The 22,161-nt window shown below is 43.2% G+C and overlaps 1 long non-coding RNA gene across 1 annotated transcript in view; it reads left to right on the top strand.

Moving 5' to 3' along the window:
- Positions 1–508: 508 nt before the first annotated feature.
- The window catches only part of LOC120407472, a 123,681-nt gene continuing 102,028 nt past the window's right edge, over positions 509–22,161 (top strand). The window contains exon 1 of the long non-coding RNA XR_005600009.1: positions 509–654. This is a non-coding gene — a long non-coding RNA (uncharacterized LOC120407472). The remainder of the gene's footprint in view (positions 655–22,161) is intronic.

Here is a 22,161-nt window from a genome sequence, read left to right as displayed (position 1 = left end):
CAAGCATTGTGTTTGTAACCGTGCTAATAATTGTTCATTATGTACAAATCACAGAGTTCCAAATGACCAATTGGACTGCAGGCCTCAGAGCTACAGCACATGACTTTAGTTTTACATGAGAGTGACAACGGCCTTCAGACTTAATCTCTCTTTTCAGTACTATCAGCCGGCATGAAATGTAGCCACTCTTTCAGCGTATTAAGTCAAAATAAGAAGTAGAAATTGTCTCTTTATGTCCCAGCTCCCTCAGAGGAGAGACCTGTGGTCCCTATCTGTGTAGACACATCAGCACAATGCTACTGATCTGTAGGACTGTAAGTTTGGCAGTATTTTTCTTTTTTCTCACTGTGCTTGGCAAGCACTGCATTTATGAGGGAACACCTCAAAGCCCATGGAAAAGGAGTGTACTATCCCTTTAAGGGTCAGCCAGGCGCTCACAGCAGAACAGCCTGGCTATAATCAAGGAGGCTCCCAGCTTTACCCTAGGGCTGACCTCTTTGAACAGGAACTGGAAGCTGAGCAAGGGAGATAAGACTAGAAGCTATCCAAAATGCAAGGGGTGGTGGTGGCGGCTTCTTTCTCTCAAGCTTTAGAAGACATAACTCTCAAACTTTAAGAACTTTGAGCTGTGGCGTCCTGAACAAGGATCCTAAGGTAAAGTTCTTTGAACTGTTTTTACAAATCCTCTGTTCATGAGACTTTATTAAGGGAAAAAACACGTATTTTGATGACTTTGTTTTGACCTCTCCTGGCCCAGGTCCTTTACAGGGAATAATTTGATAACCTAATTGGGAGAAAACAAAGCAAAGCTCATCTACTGTGCCACACCCTGCCTTATGTATTTGGCTGGGCTACTCCTGTGCTCCCTTTGTGGCTAGCGTTATGTTCCTGGCTTACATGCAGAAAGGTTAGGCAAAACATAAATACTGTTGCTGGAAGGTTGCAATGTAACACTACTTTATTTCTTAGAATTGAGAATACTACACAAGAACTCAAACAGCAAAACACAAAGCCGGCTACTTCCTAAACTAGAGAGGGACAAATGACCCCACCTTAGTCTATGCTGGCTGCTCATGTGCTTTCCCTACAGAGCCCAGGAAACCCATGAGTCTTTACAATTATAGCTCTACCATTTTAATAGAGTTTTCCATAAACTACAGGTGGGAGTGAGGGAGTGGTTTTACCTTTGTTTATAGCATTGGTGAGACTGCTATTGGAATACCGCATCCAGTTGTGGTGTCCATGTTTTAAGAAGGATGTTGGAGGGGAAAAATGGAAAGGGTCCAGAAAAGAATGACCAAAAATTATTAGCGGTCTGGAGTAAGCCTTACAGTGAGAGACCTAAAGAGCTCAATCTGGTTAGCATCTCAAAAAGATTGAGATATGGCTTAATTACTGTGCCCAAGTACCTTCACAGGGAGAAAATAGCAGGTGCCAAAGGACTCTTTAAGCTAGCAGAAAAGGGGATACCAAGAATCATGGCTGGAACCTCAGGCCAGAAAAATTCAAACTGCAAATCAGGCACGATTTTTTAATGGTGAGGGTGATTAACCGGTGAAATAGACCACCCAGGGAAGTGGTGGATTCTCCATCCCTTGATGGCTTCAAATCAAAACTGGATGCCTTTCTCAAAGATGCGGTTTAGCCAGACAGGAGGTATTGGGCTCATTACAGGAATAACCAGGTAGAACTTAACTTTCTGTGACATACAGGAGGTCAGATTGGATGATCTAATAGTTCCTTCTGGATAAAAGCTCTACAAATCTATGAGTGACTTGCAATTTTATTGCTTGGTATTATCTGTGGTATATGCACAATCTGTAGCATTGTTAAGATGCAAGGACCAGTTTGATAGCCTATCTGCATCTTAGATTTTGAGCATAAACTTGAAAAGAAAACATTAATGATAGAAAAGGATATGCTGGTGTGGCAGAAGCACACAACACAACAACAACCCTAACAACCCCAAAACCCAGCTCCTTCCACAGCCAGCTCTGTCCCAGCTCCATCACCCCACACCATCACAGTGACACCATCACATCAGGACACACACACACACACATCACAACATACACACGCACACCTCATGATATATGCATGCATGCAATGCCAATGCCCTCTGCCATGTACATTGGCCAAAATGGAGACAGTCACAAAAAAAAATGACAAAAAAATAAAATGACAAATCAATCACATCAAAAAATCATAATTTTCAAAACCAGAACCTTAACACTTTCTCAGTGACAGACTTGAAGGTGGCAATTTTAAAACAAAAAAAAAAAAAAAAAAAAGAAAGAGAGAAGAAAGACTTATGAATAGCAAACTAGATGCAATTACAATTATTTTAAACTTAAACTGGGAAAAGACTGGGAATTACACCAATTGAATCTATTTCATCCTATGTTCCTAGTTCTCACCTCCTCTATTCTATCCCATCTAAATTTTAAAGTTTTTTTTTTCCTTTTTTTGCTCGCGCTAGCTCATCTCTCTTGATTTACACCTGTCTGTATGCATGTATACTACTTTCTTTCATGTTCTCTGTATGTATAAATATCTCCTGTCTGTGTGTTCCATTCTATGCATCCGAAGAAGTGAGCTTTAGCTCACGAAAGCTCATGCTGAAATAAATTTGTTAGTCTCTAAGGTGCCACAAGTACTCCTGTTTTTTTTTGCGGATATTTATAGGGTTAATTTCATAACTGGGAGATGAGCATTTATTGTATTTGCCATGAAAATGCATCATGAGGTCCAATTACTATGCTACTAAAAGAATTATATTTGAAATCTAATCTCTATAGACGTGTTAGGTAGTTAGAGCATAGACCTGGGTTCTAGTTCCGGCTGTCCCACAAATTTGCTGTCTGACCTCGGGTGACTCATTTTAATGTCTCGGCAAAACACTTAAGTATATGCTTAAATTTCTCAGGGCTAGGAGAACACATCTCTCAAATGGGGATGATATTTGCCATTGTTACAAAGCACTTTGATGTCTCTGTATGAAAACAACTAAAAGTGCAAAATTGCATTGTTATGTCACTGTCGAAATATCTCATTCTTTTACTGGGCAGCCTATAACATCTAAACCTACATAGATTGCCCCTCTGTTGTAAACAGACTTTCATGGTATAGCCAGAGCACAAGGTAGCTTTAACCTTTTAATTTATTCTTATGTAAAAGAGCACCCCTTATCTCCAATATGAGATTTAATTACTATTTAAGCTATATTAATAGGGATAAAATATTGCAAGTATCAATGCACATGTGGCAATAAAAGGCTGTTGTATTAAATATTAAATTACTAATTATTGACATTAAACTATTAATATTAAATATTGCAGGAATTGTATAATTGAGTTAACTGCTACTTGTACATTTGTGCTGATAACTTTCTCTATAATGTGTGTATGTGTGTATATATATATGTAGATATATTGACAGACCCAGATTGGTTGGGTGCATGAGTCTGGTCGAAGGAAAGCACACTGGATAAATAGTTTTCTGTTTCCTGGGTGACCAGGGCAGGTGCCACCCCAGAGCAGTCGGGAAGGTGCTCAGAGCAGTTAAGTCAGGCAGACTCCATAAGACACCTGGAACCAATTAAGAACGGATTAGACGCAATCAAGGGAAACAGGCTAATCAGATCACCTGAAGCCCATTTAGAACCAGCTGGGACTAGTTTAAAAGGAAGCCCCTTCAGAGAGGCTGGTTGGTAGGTGCTGGGAGTAAGAAGGTGTTGTGGGAAGACCGGGAGAAAGAAGGTGGGCAGTAAAAGACCCAGGAGAACAAGCGTGGTCAGGTACCAAGGAGGGTGCTAGGAGGGGCCGTTTGGGGAAGTAGCCCAGGGAATGGCTACAGCTCTGGTGGTATAGGAAAACTACCTGTTGCTGCTGCCAATTAGGGTCCCTGGGAGAGGATGGGCCCGGGTCTCCCCCCCGCCACCCCACACACACACTCTACAGAACCGCTCCCCGAGAAGGAAGACAGGGACTAAAGAGGGTTCTTACACCAAACCCGTTGACTGACTGATGATGATGGTGGCTCAGTAAACTGTCCCCCTTGCCTCTAGGATGGGAGAGAGGCTGAACTGAGGGTCTCAGCAAACCTCTGAGGCAAACCCTAACTGCCTAGAACCGCAGGATCCCCACCCCGAGGCACAGCTGGTGCTCTGCCGCTAATAGATATAAATTAAACTAGTTTTATGATGCTGTAGATTTCAAACAGTTGGTATCCTGTACCATGCTTGCTCTTAGGAAGAAGTGGGGAGGGGGTTGGGTGGCAGTGGTGGTCATTTTGTAGTCATGGAGTTGCCCAATTCAGCAAAGCCCTTCAGGCCATGCTTAACTTTAATGGGGATACTTATATCCTCAAAGGCAATGGGGATACTCCTCTGCTTAAAGTTAAGCATGTGCTTCAGTGCTTTGCCAAATCAGGGTCAAAGTAGCTACACTTACAAGCTTTAACACTTACCAGTCCTGACACTGCTGAGAAGATTATAGAAGCTGTTAAAGCATCTGCACCCAGTGGCACCTGCAGCCATACACCTGTTAAGCATGGTGCGTACCCTTGGCAGCAGCGAGGACCCAGCCTGAGAGCAGTGGTGAGGAGAAGCAGCACTGGGTGTACCACTGCCCTCTGTTAGGATGGGATGACAGGGCCAAAATTGAATGACTGGTGTTGCAAACTGGTGCATGTGGGTCACAGCACCACTCAGGGTTGGCCCTGCCGGCTGTCCATCATGATGGAGTGGGTGTCCAAAACTGAGAGAGTGGCCTTGTGAGCTAGTGCACAGGGTTGTTTTGGCATCATGATGGGGACCATAGGGCCCAACTAGAGTGGGGCTGTGACCCACATGTGCCAGGTTGCAATGCCACTCACTCCGTTTTGGCCCTGCCATCCCCCATCATGTTAGTACTGCTTCTCCTCCCCACTGCTGGGGGCTGTAATAATACCAATCTCCTAGAACTGGAAGGGACCTTGAAAGGTCATCAAGTCCAGCCCCCTGCCTTCACTAGAAGGACCAAGTATCGATTTTTGCTCCAGATCCCTAAGTGGCCCCCTCAAGCATTGAACTCTCAACCCTGGGTTTAGCAGTCCAAGGCTTAAACCACTGAGCTCTCCCTCCCCCCCTGGCTCTTGCACCAGGGCTCACCTGTGGACCTGCCCAGCCTAGCTCCTTTCCAGCAGCCCACGTCCCCTCTCAGGGCTGGGCAGTGATGCTGCTCCTATGTAGACTGGATTGGAAGGCATAGGCTGAGCCTAGCATGGACTCGGCAATGGAAATGCTGGAGCCAGCAGGTGCAGTGGGGATGGCTCCACAGGGATAGATGGTGTGTACTATGGAAAAACTTCTGGAGGTGCACCTGTTTGCTCCCCCATCTGATTCTCCTGTGTTGCGGCCCCAAGCAGCACACAACTTAACTTATGCTAATATACATTAATATATGCTAATTGCTTATATGAGCTCAACCCTGCTTATTATGAAATATACCTGGCAAAAGCTACGTGGACGTAGCTGCCTGGCTTACTCTAGTAGTGTCTCAATGGTTGGTCCTCCCACTTTCGTTGCCTCTCCTCAGAGCCAACGTGTCTGTTCATGGGTAACTACGCTCCAGGTGTCTGCTTGCTCTCCCTTCCCTTGTCTTCCCTATCCCTCTTTCCTCACACCCTTTCAACAAAGCCCACCTGGCACCCTCTCCCACGTGCTCCTTGCTCCAGCCACAGCTGCTCCTCTTCAGAGCCATAGTGCCAAAACCTGCCTGCATCAGGTTAAGAGCAACCTAGGCAGTTCCAAGCTAGGCAGTGTACACCTATCCACTGGGGCCACACGCCCTGCCTTTCCCGCTTCTGTCCACCTATCCTCAAGCATGCACACACTCTGACACATGCTCTGTCACCCCTTTTGAAAATGTTACATATATGTACCTCCTGCTTGCACCCAAGAGTGATAGCTAGGTCTGGTTGAAGATTTTTCTGTCAAATCTGGTTTTGATGGAAATCTGAGTTTTCAATTTTTTTGGAAAAATGTTTCCTGCAGAAAGTTCTTGACACCTTCCCCCCGCCCCCCCGGAAACACTCCTAACTAAAATATTTTGATTTGGAGATGCTGCCATAGTGTGTCATAGAAGTGGTAACTTGGGAAGCCTTGTGCCCTGATTCTCTTCTATGGGTCCTGGTCCCTGGTGAGACTAGATCTTTCATGATGCATAATGTCCAGGGACTCCAATGATGCCCAGCCTCCTCTCTCCAAGAGGAAAGACCATAGGGTATTGAGAGCCTACCCTACAGAAGAGAATTTGAGCATGAGGCATCTGAAGCACAGCTCTAATGAGCCACTGTGGTAGGATTTCCACACTGAAGTATTTTAGGGTTTTTTACTCTTTTTTTGTTTATTTGTTTTTCTTCCAATGGAGGGGGACGGGGGGGGGGAGTGGGAAAGAACCCTATTTTTGGACCAGCTTGAGTGACTGCACAGATCAGGTCTTGTCCCCCATGCAAGCTTTAGAAAACTTGTCCCTCAGATTTTCACCTATAAAAGGATGACTCCATTCCCTATCCTATTAAAATCGTTGGTGGTTGGCAAAAACTAAAATGCCTTTTTTCTTATCTTGTGTTAAAATAAGTTAGAATTGTAAAACCTTCGCCTTTTTCTTTGGGATAGCCTGTTTCATTTTCAGCTCTGTGGGGAACATCGCCTCCTTCAGCCTGAAAAAGCTGCAGTGCCTAGCTGCTATCATTACTCTAAGTCTTCCTAATTATGGTTGGGGAGTTTAAATTTAGTCATCACTCTAAAATGAGAATGAAACTGCAATATTATCAAGCAAAGGCGCTGCAGGTGAAAAATACATCTTTTGTTCCGCAGCTGAAAGAAGTCCCACTACAGCTGCTTGCTGGCATTCAGAATGGCACCGGCTCCATGCTCAGAGAGTCGTGTGTGCCAAGAAAGGCGATTTCACACAGAGCTGGCCTTTTTGCGCACACACCTTGGATGGCTTTTTCTAAGTCTAATCTTTTAATTAAGCTCTGCATGACAATGAGGTAACTATTTGCTAGGCTGTAATGCTGGTGCTGTTTGATGTTGTCTCTGATACAAGCTTGCCTTGAACTCAGCTGTCAGTCACTTGCAATCTTCTCTGGCTAAATAAATAAATAAAAAGGGGGGTGGGGCACTGTTAAAATGCACTATTCTTGAGGGGAGATGGGAGTGAAAAAGGTTATAGATGTTTCTGTTATGCTTGTCCCTCTTATTCTGAGATATCATCTCTGAAATACCAGAAATAACTAGAGTTACATTATGCTGGCAATATAATTCACCCATCAGAAGCATACATGCAGCCAGCTTTTCTTATGCATTTTTTTTAACTCTGTCAGCCTCAGCCCATATAAATGCTTTTAATTTTTAACAAATGAAGCCTGTAATCTGTACCTGATTCACTGAAAAAAATGCACCTTTTCCCTCTGCCAACTGTACATATTCTATGATTGCTACTTACTCTGGTGATGGGCACTCTAGAATCAGATAAGTAGATTTATTAAAATTAGATTTTATAGCCCCTCCTACCTCTTATCCACATTCTTGTTTAGAGAGAGAAACTGGAATTTACATTGGGTCCACAAGGCATCTAAACACCACCCTGCTTGGAACTTTCAGATTTTTACTTCCAAAAAAGGCACCTTCCAAGTGGTCATGTCAATTCTAGGAAGACCAGGAATTGAGGTCCTGTCAGTGGAGTAAGCAGCTGGAACTGGCATGTCTGAGTTTGCATAGAAATGTGTTAATCAGGAAGCATATCCTCAGCTTTTTGAAAGCAGACAGGATGGCGTTTCTTTTGCTGTTTCTATGCTCAGTGCCTCCAAATGCCATTAGAGATAATCTTACCCTGAGAGACAGACTTGTGTTTCCAGTAAGGAAATGTAGGTGACAGAATAGGACAGGCAGATGGGAAAGCATGGGGGGGGAGATACTGTACACTCAGAAAAAATTGTAGGTAGATTTATATCCCCATCAGCATGGCCTTGTCTAGTGCAGTCCTAGGCCCATGAAGTCTCACCTTCCCTGCATGGATATCCTGTCTGTCAGAGTATTCTACTGAAAAATGAGTTTGTGTAAGCAGATCCTTTCTGCAGGACAGCTGAAGTTTTACAGCTCCTGGATGCTGTTTCAATGAACTTGAAAATATATATATCTGATGATTTATTAGATTGCAAGCTGTCTGGGACGTGGACTGTCTTTCACTATGTATTTGAGGCACAGACTGTCATTCACTATGTGCCTTGACAGGATTGTGACACCATTATGCTGACAGCTCCAGGTACTACAAAAAAAAATAGAGGCAATCCCTGCACCGTGGAGCTTGCAGCCTAAAGAGAGACTGAAAAAGGTGGCAGTATTGTCCCCATTTTATAGATGGAGACTAAGGCATAGGGAGAGGGAAGTCACTATCCAAGGTCGCACAGGGAGTTGATGGTGACACATGGAATTGAACCCAGAACACCTGTGTCCCAATCCAATACTGCAATCAGTTTCCTTCCACCATCCTTTCTCTCTGCCTGTTTGAGCAATTTAAGCCATACATTTTGACATTCACCCCATGGGAACAAAGTTAAATGGTGCTAGTCATTTGTACCATATTTAAAGTTTTTTACACTTGAGGTAACTCCATTTAACAATTGTGTATTTGTGAAAGTTCTATTCTGTTTCAGAATAATCAGCTGAAATGAACAGCATTAATTTCCAAGACTTGAGTAATTACAAGCAGCTAATGAATGCTTTATTAATGGGTGAATCATACCTGTTATGTTAATGCCCTAACAAACTGCTCATTTGCTGCGGTAATTATGTTCTTGCTCATTACCCTCTAGATTATGGTGGTTACAAACAACCATTTATTTACTAATATGCATACATTTTGAAAAGGTGAGTTTCTTTTATTTGGTTGACATTGTGAGATGCAAATTGCTGAGGATCACGCAATTCCGCTACAATAAATTCTCAAGTAAGTAGCCCTCATCTAATATTTTTTCCTAACTGAAAATGGCTTCTACATACATTGTCTTTTGACAAGCTAAAGAACAGCAATATTCCCTTTGCCACAATCCTGAAAGCCTAAAGAATTCAATAGAAAAATATATTCCTGATAAAGAATTCCAGATGTTGGCTTGAAAATTCAGTACAAGGTTATCTTTATTAAATTCTGTGCACTAGATTGTGACCCCTGTGCACATGGGAGTAACTATTCCCCAACATGAGTAGTTTTATTGGTAACTGTTCACTAGAACCTGTAACCTTTTCCCTGTAAAGACCGTGAAAACAAATCTTTGGAAGGGTTCCAAGAGACTTTTAACTGCCGATCTGCTCTGATACTCTAGATCCTCTGCTAAAGCTTCCTGACACCATGGGAGGAGTTGGCAATGAGCCATTCTGGAAATCAGGCCATTGACTAGATCCAGGTCTGAGTGTACAACAAATACTCAGTGTAGACATCCAACTACATGCACAAAAATGGATGTCTCTCTTTTTTCACACAGATCTCAGGCATCTTTCAGAAAAGTGACCCCGCCCCCCCCGATATAAGCAACCATTCGTAAGCTACAGAGTGGTATGAATTCTCTATCTAAACCTGATGTTTCCCAGTAGTACCCTATAAACCTTTGGGTATTCAGAAATGCATGTCCCAGGCAGGATGGGGGGTTAATATGAATCTATTGAGGTCATTCTCTTCAATCAGCGACTGGACTTGGACTCTCCATCAAGTGACTTACTTTGCAGTCGCACAGCACAATACCAGAAATAAATTTCTCTCCTATCCTGTAGTACTGTTACCCCCTTGATCTCTTGTTCATCACTGTTTTTAGCAATATTTCCATTATAAACATAGCCAAATATGAATCCCAAATAGTTCCTGAATAGTAGGATCTCTGAAATTATACATAAACTGAAACCAAATTTTGGGGTAGTCTAGCATCTGTATCCTCACATGTAAGTGTACCGTACTACTCAATGCTGGCATTCTAGTCAACAGCAGCAAGTGTGTAATTTCTCCAGTCATAAGCTGAAATCATGAATACTCTCTGCACTTGAGTAATACTAGCTCAGAATATTTAAATGTCACGTGACTGGTTTGGGATGAAAAAGGGACTACACATTTTTAATTGTTTTTCCCTAAATCCTATTTTCAAAAGTGATTAGGGACTGCTTTACGAAGGAATTTAGTTACCTTGTGGGTCTTATATAAATGCCTCAGCAGGTTAGGGACCTAACATCTCTGACTTGTGATGGGATTTTAGGCCCATAACTGCTCAGGCTCTTGTGTAAATCCCAATAGCCACCTAAATACCTTTATAAATCTAGTCCTAGGCACTGAGGAGCCTAAGGGCAAGCCTACACTAGAAAATATTGCTGGCATAGCTATGTCAGTTATGGAGTGTTTTTGTTTTTTTGTTTGTTTCCACCATAGATATGCCAGTAAAACCCCAGGTTTTGAAGCATTTATACTAATATAGCAGTTGGGGGAACCTGCATAAGCTAGATCAGTATTAAAATATTTATACTGGTATAACTGCATCTACACTTCAAAGGTTTTGCCAGTTTGACCATATTCTGTCCACAAAGACCCAGTCTATACTAGGAGATTTAAATCCCTTTGAAAGTCATTGAGACTTAGCCTAGTAAGTGCCTACTTTGAAACCTGGGTCTTAAGTTCCTAAGTTAGTTATGCACATTTAAAAGTTGTACCCCTAATGTGGAATTAAAAATGTTTCCACAGAAATGTTAGATAAGGCAAGAATAATTTAGCATGTCATGCTCAGCAGTGTAGGTGTATGAGAGAAATTCGCTGGACCCAGGTAATGGGACTGAACTTATCACCCACTCCTCTGTCAATAATGAAAGGACTGATCATTCATCCTGGAAATCAGGATAAGGGAAGACCTCTTGCAACAGAGTGAGTCCCCAACACTGTTGTAAATGCTCAACATGGGAGAAGTGTTGCACCCCACACTAAGGCGCCTAGAGATTGGTAAGAATTGCTCATTATTTCCTGGATAGACATGTTAGGAATGGATGAAAGTGTTTACAGATGCTATCAGCATGAAGTTGGATATGTTGACAATAAATCAATGACTCTTTCTGACATGACCTGTAGAGTAGGGAGAGAATGCCTGGAGTAAATCAATTTTTTTTCCCCTTGATGGAAGACAGGTATGTATGAGCTGACTTTTATTAAAAATGGTCTGAGAGACTGAAATTTGGCATAGAAAGATTATCAGCACAGTAGCAAAGGACAGGCTGGAGTGGTTGGGTGTGTTCTGGCCACCTCCCAGTGAAATGAAGAGGGAAAAATAGTTACACACATTATATCCACCACACTGGCTCATACCTATGATTAAAATATTAGGAGTGATTCTGATCTCCATGTTTTACATCTGTTTAGTTCCATTGGTAGGACAATGATGAGGTCCGGGCTGAGGACGTCCCAGAATGTGTGGTAGAACTCCACGATCAGCCTGTTGATGCCCGGGGGTTTGTTGGTGGGCATCAGACACAGGATTTCTGAGAACTCTGCCACAGTGAGAGGCAGCTCCAGCTGCCAGCACTGATCATCGGGAGCCTGGCCCACAGGACCCAGTGGGAATCAACATCAGTCAGATCTGGGGAGGAGAGGTAGCCGTAAAAAGGGCCTGGCCCTCCCCACCTCTCCACTGGATCTGTGAGGGTGGTGCCATCCCTTGTCAGGAGGCAGGTGCTGTGCTTCTTGCCCCCGCCCCTCTGTTTCTCCAGGACATAGAAGAAGCAGGAGTCACGATCCATCTCCCAAAGGAGGCGAATATGGGATCAAACAAAGCTGCCTGAGCTCATTGGTCATCAAGGGCCCGGAACTCCTCCCACTTCCCCTGGCATGCTCCTCAGAGGGATGGATCCCCAGGGCTGGTGGCCAGATGCTTCACCAGCTCCAAGACCACCTGCTCCAGCTGCTCTATTGCCACATCCCTCTGCTGGCTTCACCCTCCCCCAGGCCTGGTCACAGCAGCAGAGCCAGACATGGAACTTCCCCACATCGCACCACCACTGCACTGAAGGAAAAGCATGTCTCTGTCCTCACCCGGCCAGCCAGAACTCCCAGAGGGATGCCATGAAGCCCACATCATCCAGCAAGCTGTTACTGAAATGCCAATAGACCGGCCCCAGCTACTCCGAGGTGAGAGAGGCAGTCACGGCCACCAAACGATGGTCAGAGAATGGGGCTGGCTGGATGTCAGGGTGGGCACCCAAGAGGTGGAACCGAGGCAGAGTTGTGGTCTAACAGGGAATGGCACGACTGAGCCAAGGTGAAGATGGAATTGTCGTGCCAGATGTCCACCAGGAAGTGATGGTCTGTGACCTCCCTGAGGATATCCATAGCGACTGGGCTATGCATGGGATCCTAAGTGGTGCCATGCATCTAGGGTAATGTTAAAATCCCTTCCCAAGACCAGGCACTCACAAGGATCCAAGGAAGACGGCTGATGCCTGCTGAAAGAAGCACATCCGCTCCACGCAAGGCCCAGGTGTAGCTGCATGTTAATACTTACAGCAAGTGGAGTTTTAAAAAGCAGAATCTCTTTTTTAATTTTTTTTTATTTTGATCCTGTAGCTTTTAGTTTTGACTCCTTAAAGCAGCAGGAGGCTGTCACTCTACCAACCAGAAGCAACCGTTTTAACAGAAAGGGATCACTGAAAAGCAGCAGGTGTGGATTAGCACTAGGGTGAAGCTGTGCCTAACAGTCTTATTTCATTTAACTGACCAGATGGCACTGCCAAAGTTATGAAACATTACATGCCTCTCCTCCGCACGTCAATATTTAAGTGGACATATATTTTTTTCGTCAGATAGGAATAAATATAAAAGTGATAAAAGCTTTAGGATCTCGGCATCTCCTCTATATTAATGGAATCTCTGAAATGTATTTAACGGGATGATTAGTGGCTTACTCGAGGACAGTGTAGGGGACAGCGATCTATATATCTTAGGTATGTCTATGGCCCCATTTTCATAGTATGTGAGCTCATCAAATCATTTACACATTTGTCCTCACACTGTCCTGTGGGGTAGGGAAGGACTCATTTACCCCTGGGGAGCTGAGGCACAGAGGCTAAATGACATGACCAAGGTCAAACAGGATGTCTGTGATGAGCAGGGACTTGAACCTCAGTCTCCCGCTAGTGCTCTAACCACTGGACCATCCTACTTCTACAGATATGTCGGGGCTGATTTCTTCTTTGACTTGTGTTTGGAGCAAATCAGGCTGGGGTATCTGCACTGAAGCTAATGGAGTTTAGTACCGTTGTAAAAGTGATTTAAATAAAAGGAGAATCCAACTTGTAACGCAGAGGGCACAGCACTGCTTCACTCTTCATGTGTCTTAATAGTCTGAAATCTCATTCGCACCTTAACACCACTGCATAACTGTCCCTGGAAGGGCAGCACAGTTTCCTGTTGCTCATCCTGTCTGGGAGAGGCAGATCTCAGAGTTTTGACTGGAAATACCTGCCGGAATGTTCCCTTGACATATGTGCCCATTACTTATGATAAATAATCTGTCCCACCTTGTATTTAGCTGTGACACTGAGTAACTTTCCCAGACCTGAAGGAGAGCGCAGTGTGGGCTCAAACTTCTCTCTCTGTCTCTCTCTCAAACAGAAGTTGGTCCAATAAAAGATATTTCCTAAACCACCTTCTCTTATATCATGAGACTGGCATGGCTAAAACAACACTGCATGCAGGAAACTCAGCATACAATTGTCACAATAACTTCTGCTCCCATATTTTGTTTAAGGTTAGTGAAGGGACACCAACTCTGGGCTGCTCAGTGTGTAAAAGAGCATTATAATTCATAGGTGCTGTACACACCTGTCAGTTTTTTCCCCTTACGTTTTGACTGATATGAATGTGATGTCTGTACAGAGATGTGCGGATGAATGTCAGTTCTGATGACCTTTTATGGTGTTGCTTGCATGCCCTTTACTTCATAAACTAATTGGTCTTGTCTTTGATTTTATTTGGTAAAGAATAATTGCCTGCTTCAGTGTTGTACCAGTTCATACACTTCCAGAGTTGTTATAGTATTACAAATAAAGCTGCCTAGTGGAGCCTTTGTGTCTGCTTCTTGTTAATTCTACATTTAAAAGCAAGAAGTAAACGTTAGGAAAGGTATACCTAAGGCTTACCGGTTGGGGGCGTTAACTTTTGCATAGCTGTTTCAGGACGTGACATGGATATTCATAAAACACTTAAAGGTCAAATGTTCAGATTCAAGTGCTCAGCTTTACTGAAAAAAAATGTGCACTTAGTCATTGTGTGCACAGCTTGTTTTTGCTCATGCTAATCAGCTACTTAAATTGCACAACTAAGTGTCTGCATGCATGTTTACTTTGTGAGCATAAATGCAAAAGTGGGTGCATAAGCAAATGTTATAGCTGCATCCTATACTTTTGCCAAAAAAAGGTTTTGTGCAAAACTGTATTGTGTGCAAGTTCTATGGGCAGAGGTAAATCATAACACATATAGGAAGATGAAAAGATACCAACTATCTTAAGAAAAAGCTTAAAAAATAAGACTTTTGTCCACTGCTCCCCTTCTTCTCTACATTAAAAAGTACATATTAACAGAAGAATCCCACAGCTAAATTTGTGGGCAATTTTTTTTTGTTTGGGTTTTAATTATATGTAGGCTTACTTGTCACATCTGTAGGGTTCCTTTTCTCTGCGAATTTGCATTTAGAACGCTTGTTGCAAAACTACAGCGAGAAACTCAGGTTTTACAAGAACAATTAAATTTTGCAGTGGGCTGCAAGAATACAGGCCTATAGGGAATAGGCAGAAGTTTTTCCTAAGTGAACTGGAAAGTATATTCTATTGTAGAAGAGGTGTTTGTTTGTTTTTTTGTTCAGAAAAAGAAAATCCCCTCCAATTTTTTTAATTTATTTTTTTTATAAAAGCATTTCCATGACCATGAAGCTCAGATGGAGTTACCTGTGAACTAGGAAGACTGTCAGCCACATGGAATAGTGATTTTTTTGCTCTTGTTGAAGAGCTAGAAGCAGCAATGGTTGGATGAAATCACTGTACACCAGCTCCGTTCACTGATCTTTTATTAAAACAGAATTGGGGTGAGGTTACATTAGTGAGAGAGAGCCATCAGTTCAGCTGTAATACAACCACAGTTGAGAGATTTGATCATGGAAGTATTCTATATCTAAAATGTAGTTATGATGCAGAAGGCTCTATGAACTTTGGCCAAGGCAGCCACATATCCAATGTTCTAATTAGATTTCCTCAACATTAGGGGCAAGTAGCAATGGCTTCATTTTAAGAAATGAAAAAGAAAATAAAAAATCATTTGATCCATGATCCAAATGCCAATGTCAAACTATAATAAACATTCAAGTTTTATCTCTCCAGGTGCTTATACCACTCATTAACATGGTACTTGAGTGCCCATACTAACATGGTGGGAGTTAGGATACATGCCTAGAAATGGCTATGAAAAGGATTGCATTGCCCAGCCAACTCAGGGAAGTCATACCATTAGGTTGGGCAAATAGAGAAATTGGCTCACGTTCACATAAGTAGTCGAACAATGAATCAAACACAGGAAAAAAAAGTTTATCGTATCTGTTATAGTGACTCTAGTAGAAGCATTTTTCCATGAGCTACTTTCTGGTCCCTACTAACTTTCCATTAGGCAGGTTTGCCCTTTTCTGAGAATTTCCCCCCAGAATCCTTTTTTAGGGCTGGCCTTTTCAATTTGATAGCGCTGCACACCTAAAGTGACCATTTTACAAATAGTAGCTGCTTGCTGCATTTGTCTGACTTCTCTCTGGTAAGAACTCCCAGCTCCTGTCACGGCTTCCCTTCCTTATTCCAGAAAAGATGGTATATTCCAACAATTCCTAAAAATGATATTAACAGTTTAATATTTAAAGTAGCTAATGATTTGAAACTATCCCCTTTGGATTACAATAGAAAATCTTTTGCTAACTCACACTTTTCCCCCCCTAATCATCCCCACAACATGGCTGTCTTTTCCTTTTCACTTAGCAAAGAGAAGTAGAAGAGTGCAGCAGGGAGCTTCCACAAGAGACTAAGAAGCATACTGAAGTTATTTGACCATATGCTGTTAAATTATTATCATCCAATAATCAGTAGCTGACAACAGATCTGTAACTAGTGAAATTCTGCTATGCTTTTAATTAATCTTATATATAGTGTACTTACATGGCTCCATTACTGTAATACGAGTGGCTGACAACCTAGGATTTATTTATCCTCACAACAGCTTTGTGAGGCAGGGCAGTGCTATTATCCCATTTTACAGATGGAGATCTGAGGCACAGAGAGCCTTTTTGAATACTGGCACAACATTAGCTTTCTTCTGCAACATGCTCAGTGTTCCAATACTTACTGAAAATCAACAATTTTGGATGCAAGTCATCTGGACTTGCTGATTTTGAACATATTTAACTTTACTAGCTGCTTTTTAACATATTAGTGAAATGGAAAGAGTGTTGTCGTCGTCATCATCATCGGATGAGACTACATCATTTGTTTTTACCAAATACAGAACAGAAATATTAATTGAACATTTCTGCCTTCTCTACATTATTGATAAGTCTACCCTTTCCATCCAGTAATGGACCAATAGCATATTAGAATTCTTTTTGTTCCTATATACTTCAAAAACACTTTCTTATTGTCCTTAATTCTGGTGGCCATAGATGTCTCCTTGTGTCTCTCTGCTTCCCTTATCAATTTTCTACAATTCCTTTTACTTCCCCTTTGCTATGTTTTATTTAAATATTTTTTTAAAGCTGTCTTCATTTTACTTCTAAACCAGGTTGTTGTTGTTTTTTTTTTAAATCATCACAGCTTTCTTCCTCAATTGTGGCTTTTGGGGTTTTTAGTGAAGTGTTCTTAAAAAATTCCCTCTTAAAATTGACATTTTTCTGATTAAGCTCTTCCCTCCAAGCTGATTTGGCTCATAATTGTTTTCAGTTTTGTGAAACTGGCCATTTTTAAAGCACCAAGTGCATATATTGATGGTCCGGAATTTATTCTGTTTGCACATTATAAATGTGATCAAGTCATGGTAACTTGTATCTAAGCTACTATTTTATTTGTAGTTCCATGATCAGTTCTTTATCTTTCAGGTCTAGGGCTAATATAGAATTCCCCTGTGTTGACTGACTGCAACACTTTTTGAGTTAGGAAATTTTCTTCTATAATAATTGGAAATTCCAATGATGTTTTAGCAGTGGCAGTGTTAGAACTCCAGTATATGTCACTCCCTCTGAAATCTCCCATGAGCATCTGATTTTTCCCCCCTCTATACATTATAGATAAATGCATAGGGAGCTGACCATCCTGTTCCCTGGTGTGATTTGGTGGTCTGTAGCAGACACCAACTGATAGCCCATTTTATGCTTTATCAGTTAGGATATTGACCCATAAACATTCAGGACCCTTTCCTTCTGAGCAGGAAATCTTCCTCATCAGAAAGGGAGGAGGAAAAGAGCTGGAAGCCTGCAGCATAATAAGCATAGTACTTCTATGTATAAGGTTAACTGTGGGCATGGACACCAAGAAACATCATTTCAGTTTTAGAATTATGTCCCTGTCCTGTTCCCTTTACGTTCTGCTTATTGTGAAGTCTAAAAGACTATGTATAGATGTCAGTTTTAATGACCTTTTATTATACTGCAGTACTAATACACCCTTTTCTTTGTAAATGAATTGGTCTTGTTCTCTTTGATATGTATATATTTTAAAAGAATAATTACCTGCAATTGTATTGTAGCAGTTCTTTCCACTGCAGGGCCATTATTGGTGTACTAATTTAAATGAAACTGCCTGGTTGAGCCTTTGTTCATACCCACATGTTTCTTTTTAAAATTTAATGTGAGCCTTCAGAAGAAAAATAGGAGGTCTAGTATTTATATAAAAAAAGATCAAGGAAAGTTTCTCATGTTGGACATAAAGTGCAAGAATTTAGCAGTTGAAAAAGTGAACACTTTGTTTGGTAGGCACCAAAGTAATGACCAGGAGAGAAGGAAAATGTATTGATTAGTTCATAGAATGGGTTTTCTAATTATTTTTGAAGAGCAAAGGAATTATTATTCGTACATAAGGAATTTTTAATCTATGAAAAACTTATATCACATGAATCTCTTGTGGCCAGGTATGAGTTGTAACTATTGTTCATTTGCTTCCTTCATCAAGGTAACAGGAATAGTATGGTGAGTACTTGAAGTCAGCCGAAGAGGATGGGGGTGGAAGAATTTTTTTAAAGTCAGGATTCTTCTCAAGAAAGAAGTACAAAATTTTTGCACAAGAAGGTCTCCCTGACACAACACAACACAAAACCCCATACACACAACCTATGTGGTGTTTTCTTTTTAAAGCACAAGATGTAGTGTAATGTTAGATTTTGGGGCAGAGAGAAATATTGGGAGTCACGTAGTATGTTTATGTTGGCCAAACAGTGTCTCATACAAACACTGAGATTTCTAGCAGAGAAAACTGCCTGCGTTTAAAATTTTTAATGGCAGTTAACTGAATTTTGAACATAGTGTTTTCTAAAAAGGGATAGGGGCCTGAGAGTGGGGAAATGAACTTTCCCTGGTTCTAGAACCAATCTCAAATTGAACATTTTCAATTTTTGAAATGTCTGAGTAAGATCCCCCTCCCCAGATTCCATCTGCAGCTGGAGATGAAAATGTAGTTTCCACAAGACTTCTCACTCAGTTCTACACATAGAAAATATTAGCCTATGGTTCTCAGACTGTGGCCCATGGATTACTGATGATCTGGAGAGCATTTGCTGGGAAGTCATATAATGTTGGCTCCATTGCCTTGCTTCCAGCTATTCTCCAGGCATCCAGATGCTCTTCATTGCAAGCAAGAGGCCTACATGTCTATACAAGCAACCGGAAAAGGAGTAGTAAGCCTAGCTGCCACCACTGAAGGTCATGACTATATGTTGCAAAACAAAGAATGGTAATAGGTGGTGGTTTTCTAATATTATGTTCCCATGTAGATAATGGCTGTAGTGTCAGAGAGATCCTTGACAAAGGAGCGGATGTTGCACAGGAGACCCTATTAAGATATTGCTCAAATTGTGAAAACAAACCCCTTGGTTAGGTTAAGCATCTGAATAGAACCTGAACTCTGAACCTTTTGGAAGTTTGCCCATTGCTCTTTACGATATGCATGAATGCGGGCTCCACTGCCTCTGCAGGCATATCCGATTGCATTGATGCATATATTTGTAAGGCACCTTTGGTAGGATCTTGTTTCTGATTGAGTCCTCTGGATGCTAGCATCTCATAAGCATTAATACTGTGTTGCATATTGCATTTTTCTTGTGACATCTTCCAAGATTGTTCTCAGTTTTCATAACTGACTCTCTTATTGTATGTGATGGTGGTGTAGCTGTGTCATCCCCAGGATACTGGGGAGAAGTGGGTGAGGTAATATCTTTTTATGGGACTGTGATACAGCAGGACTAGAGGGCAGCAGGAGAGTGATAGATGGGAGGTATATACACCCCATGATGATCAGGGCCTTCTTCCTTGTGGACTGAGGAAAGGTTGCTACAGGTTAATTAGAGCACCTGAAGTCAATTAAGGCCCTGCCGGAGACCTAATAAACTCTGCATTGGTCAGACAGGAGGAGGGAAGGATTGCTGACTGTAGTTTGGAGGAGTACTGTTATTGACCAGAGGATCAGAGTACTAGAGGAAGGGAAACCCTGCCCAAGCAGAGTTGAGGGACTCCCCCGGCACAGAGGACAGAGAAACCCTGCCTAAGGGGAAAGATGGTAAGAAGACCGTGAAATTGAAGGGGCTGGAATACAGAGTAGAGGGCGGACCCACATTCCTTCCCTGATCACCTTCTCTCCCTCCACCAGGGCACTAGTGGAGCCATTGACTCCCAGAAATAAGGGCTGGCGGCACCCTGACCCAACACACCAAGGAAAAGCATGGGACCCACCAAAATATCATTGGCCATTTGCCACATGTGATGTCAAGAGTGGGATTCTGGGTAGTGGACTTAATCCAGGGTGAGCCAACACCTCCCCCATCCCTAGGATGGATGATGTGGTCAAGGCACTAGTGCAAGTCACAGCAGTCCAAAGGAGGCTACCTGGGTCCAGGCAGCCACCCAACAGGAGGTGGTAGGGCTGCAGTCGGAGACCAATCACTTACTGACGAACCAGGCTGCCCAGGACCGCACCGTGCTGCAGGAAGCAGTGAACCAGGTGAAGGCCTTTATGGAGCTGGCAACTGCCTGCAGAAAGTAACATGGGAGAATGATGTGGAAGTGTACCTCCTGGCCGTCAAGAAGGCAGCCCTGTGGGAGGCCTGGGCCCGAGATCAGTGGTCTGTCATCCTTGCCCTGATCCTGTGGGGGGAGGCCCAGAAGGCCTACTACTATTTGGCCACAGCTGAAAGCAGAGATCCTTGCCAGATCGAGGGTAAGGATGGTGGTGTGAGTCCAGAAGTACTATGAGTGGTGATATAGTGAGGATAAGGCACCATGGTCACAACTGTTTGACTTAATTCACCTGACCTGGAAGTGATTACGCCCCAAGGCCCTCACCTCTGAGAAAATGATGAAGCTCCTGGTGCTGGACCAGTATACGAGGGGGCTACCCTTAGGTCTCTGAGCCTAAGTTGGCCAGAGTGACCCTTCCACCTATGACAAGTTGGTCACCCTCATAGACAGCTGGCAGCCCGTGAACTGTTCCAGATCCCAGGAGATGAAACATGGCAGACCTGGAAGGCAGTCCTGACCCCGAGGCCCCAGATTATCAAGAACTCCAGGTGAGCCATAACTGGAAGAAAGGGCACCAAGGACTGGCCCAAGGCTCTGAAGGGATCTGGGGACTTGAGAGGAGAGGGATGGGGGAGCACGCTGAATAGCCCAAGACAGGGGGGTGACAACTGGTATAAGGTATCGGTGTGACGAATGTTGGGAATTGGGGCATGTAGCAGTCCAGTGCCCCAACAAGGAGGAGTCCATGCAATGCAATTTGGGGTATCATGGGGAGCAATGTAGCCTAATTGGCCTAGTGCAGGGGTTGCAATGATCCCACATGGGCACACTCGATTGGTAAAAATGAATGGCACTGAGACCATAGCTTTGGTGGATTCTGAGAGTGCTGTCATGCTAGTCTTGGGGAAGATAGCAACAATGAGTCCTGTGGAACCTTAAAGACTGACAGATGTATTGGAGCATAAGCTTTCGTGGGTGAATACTCACTTCATCAGATGCAGACCTATGGTGCCCATGCCTGTTGTTGAAGTCCCTTTCGAAAGGATAGCCATGGATCTTGTGGTCCTACTACAAAGATCCGTCAGGGGCTACTGAAGCACAGTAGCGTAGCTGGTGGGATTCAGCGGACGCAGCTCTGTCCCCGCCGGCTGGCAGGCGCTGCCCACCACACAGCCAGAGGAGCCACAGGGCTGCAGGCCGGTATGGAAGCTCAGGAGGGAAGGTGAGCGGGGTGTGTGTGTCCAGTCTGGGGGCGTGGCCAGAGGGGGAGCCAAGGGGGCGTGGCCAGGGGGAGCCAAGGGGAGGGGGCGCCTTTTTTTATGTTTTTTGCTCCCTCTATGCTGAAAACCTGGCTACGCCACTGCTGAAGCATACTTATCATCCTTGGCTATGCCTCATGGTACCCAGAAGCCATTTGCCTAAACATCCCCATGTCCAAGGCAATAGCAAAAGAACTACTCTAGGTTTATGCTAGAGTGGGCATCCCTAAGGAGATCCTGACTGACCAATGAACTAACTTCATATCGAAGTTAATGAGGGACTTATGTACCCTGCTCCGCATCCAGGTCTGGCGAACCTCAGCCCACCATCCTCAAACAGATGGCCTGGTTGAGCGATTTAATCATACCCTCAAAAGCATGATCCAGAAGGCAGTGGGCTGGGATGGAAAAGACTGGGATACCCTTCTACTGTACCTGATGTTTGCAATACAGGAGGTTCCCCAGGCATCTGTGGGATTCTCCCTCTTCGAGTTACTGTATGGACGCCACCCACAAGGCATATTAGATATTGCCAAGGAGGATTGGGAAGAACAACCCAACCCAGGGAAGAATGTCATTGAGCACGTGGCTC

Source organism: Mauremys reevesii, linkage group 6 (assembly GCF_016161935.1).
Source record: "Mauremys reevesii isolate NIE-2019 linkage group 6, ASM1616193v1, whole genome shotgun sequence".
NCBI lineage: Eukaryota > Metazoa > Chordata > Testudines > Geoemydidae > Mauremys > Mauremys reevesii.
The sequence above is the reverse complement of the archived record's forward strand: the minus strand, read 5'-3'. Positions and strand labels throughout refer to the sequence as shown.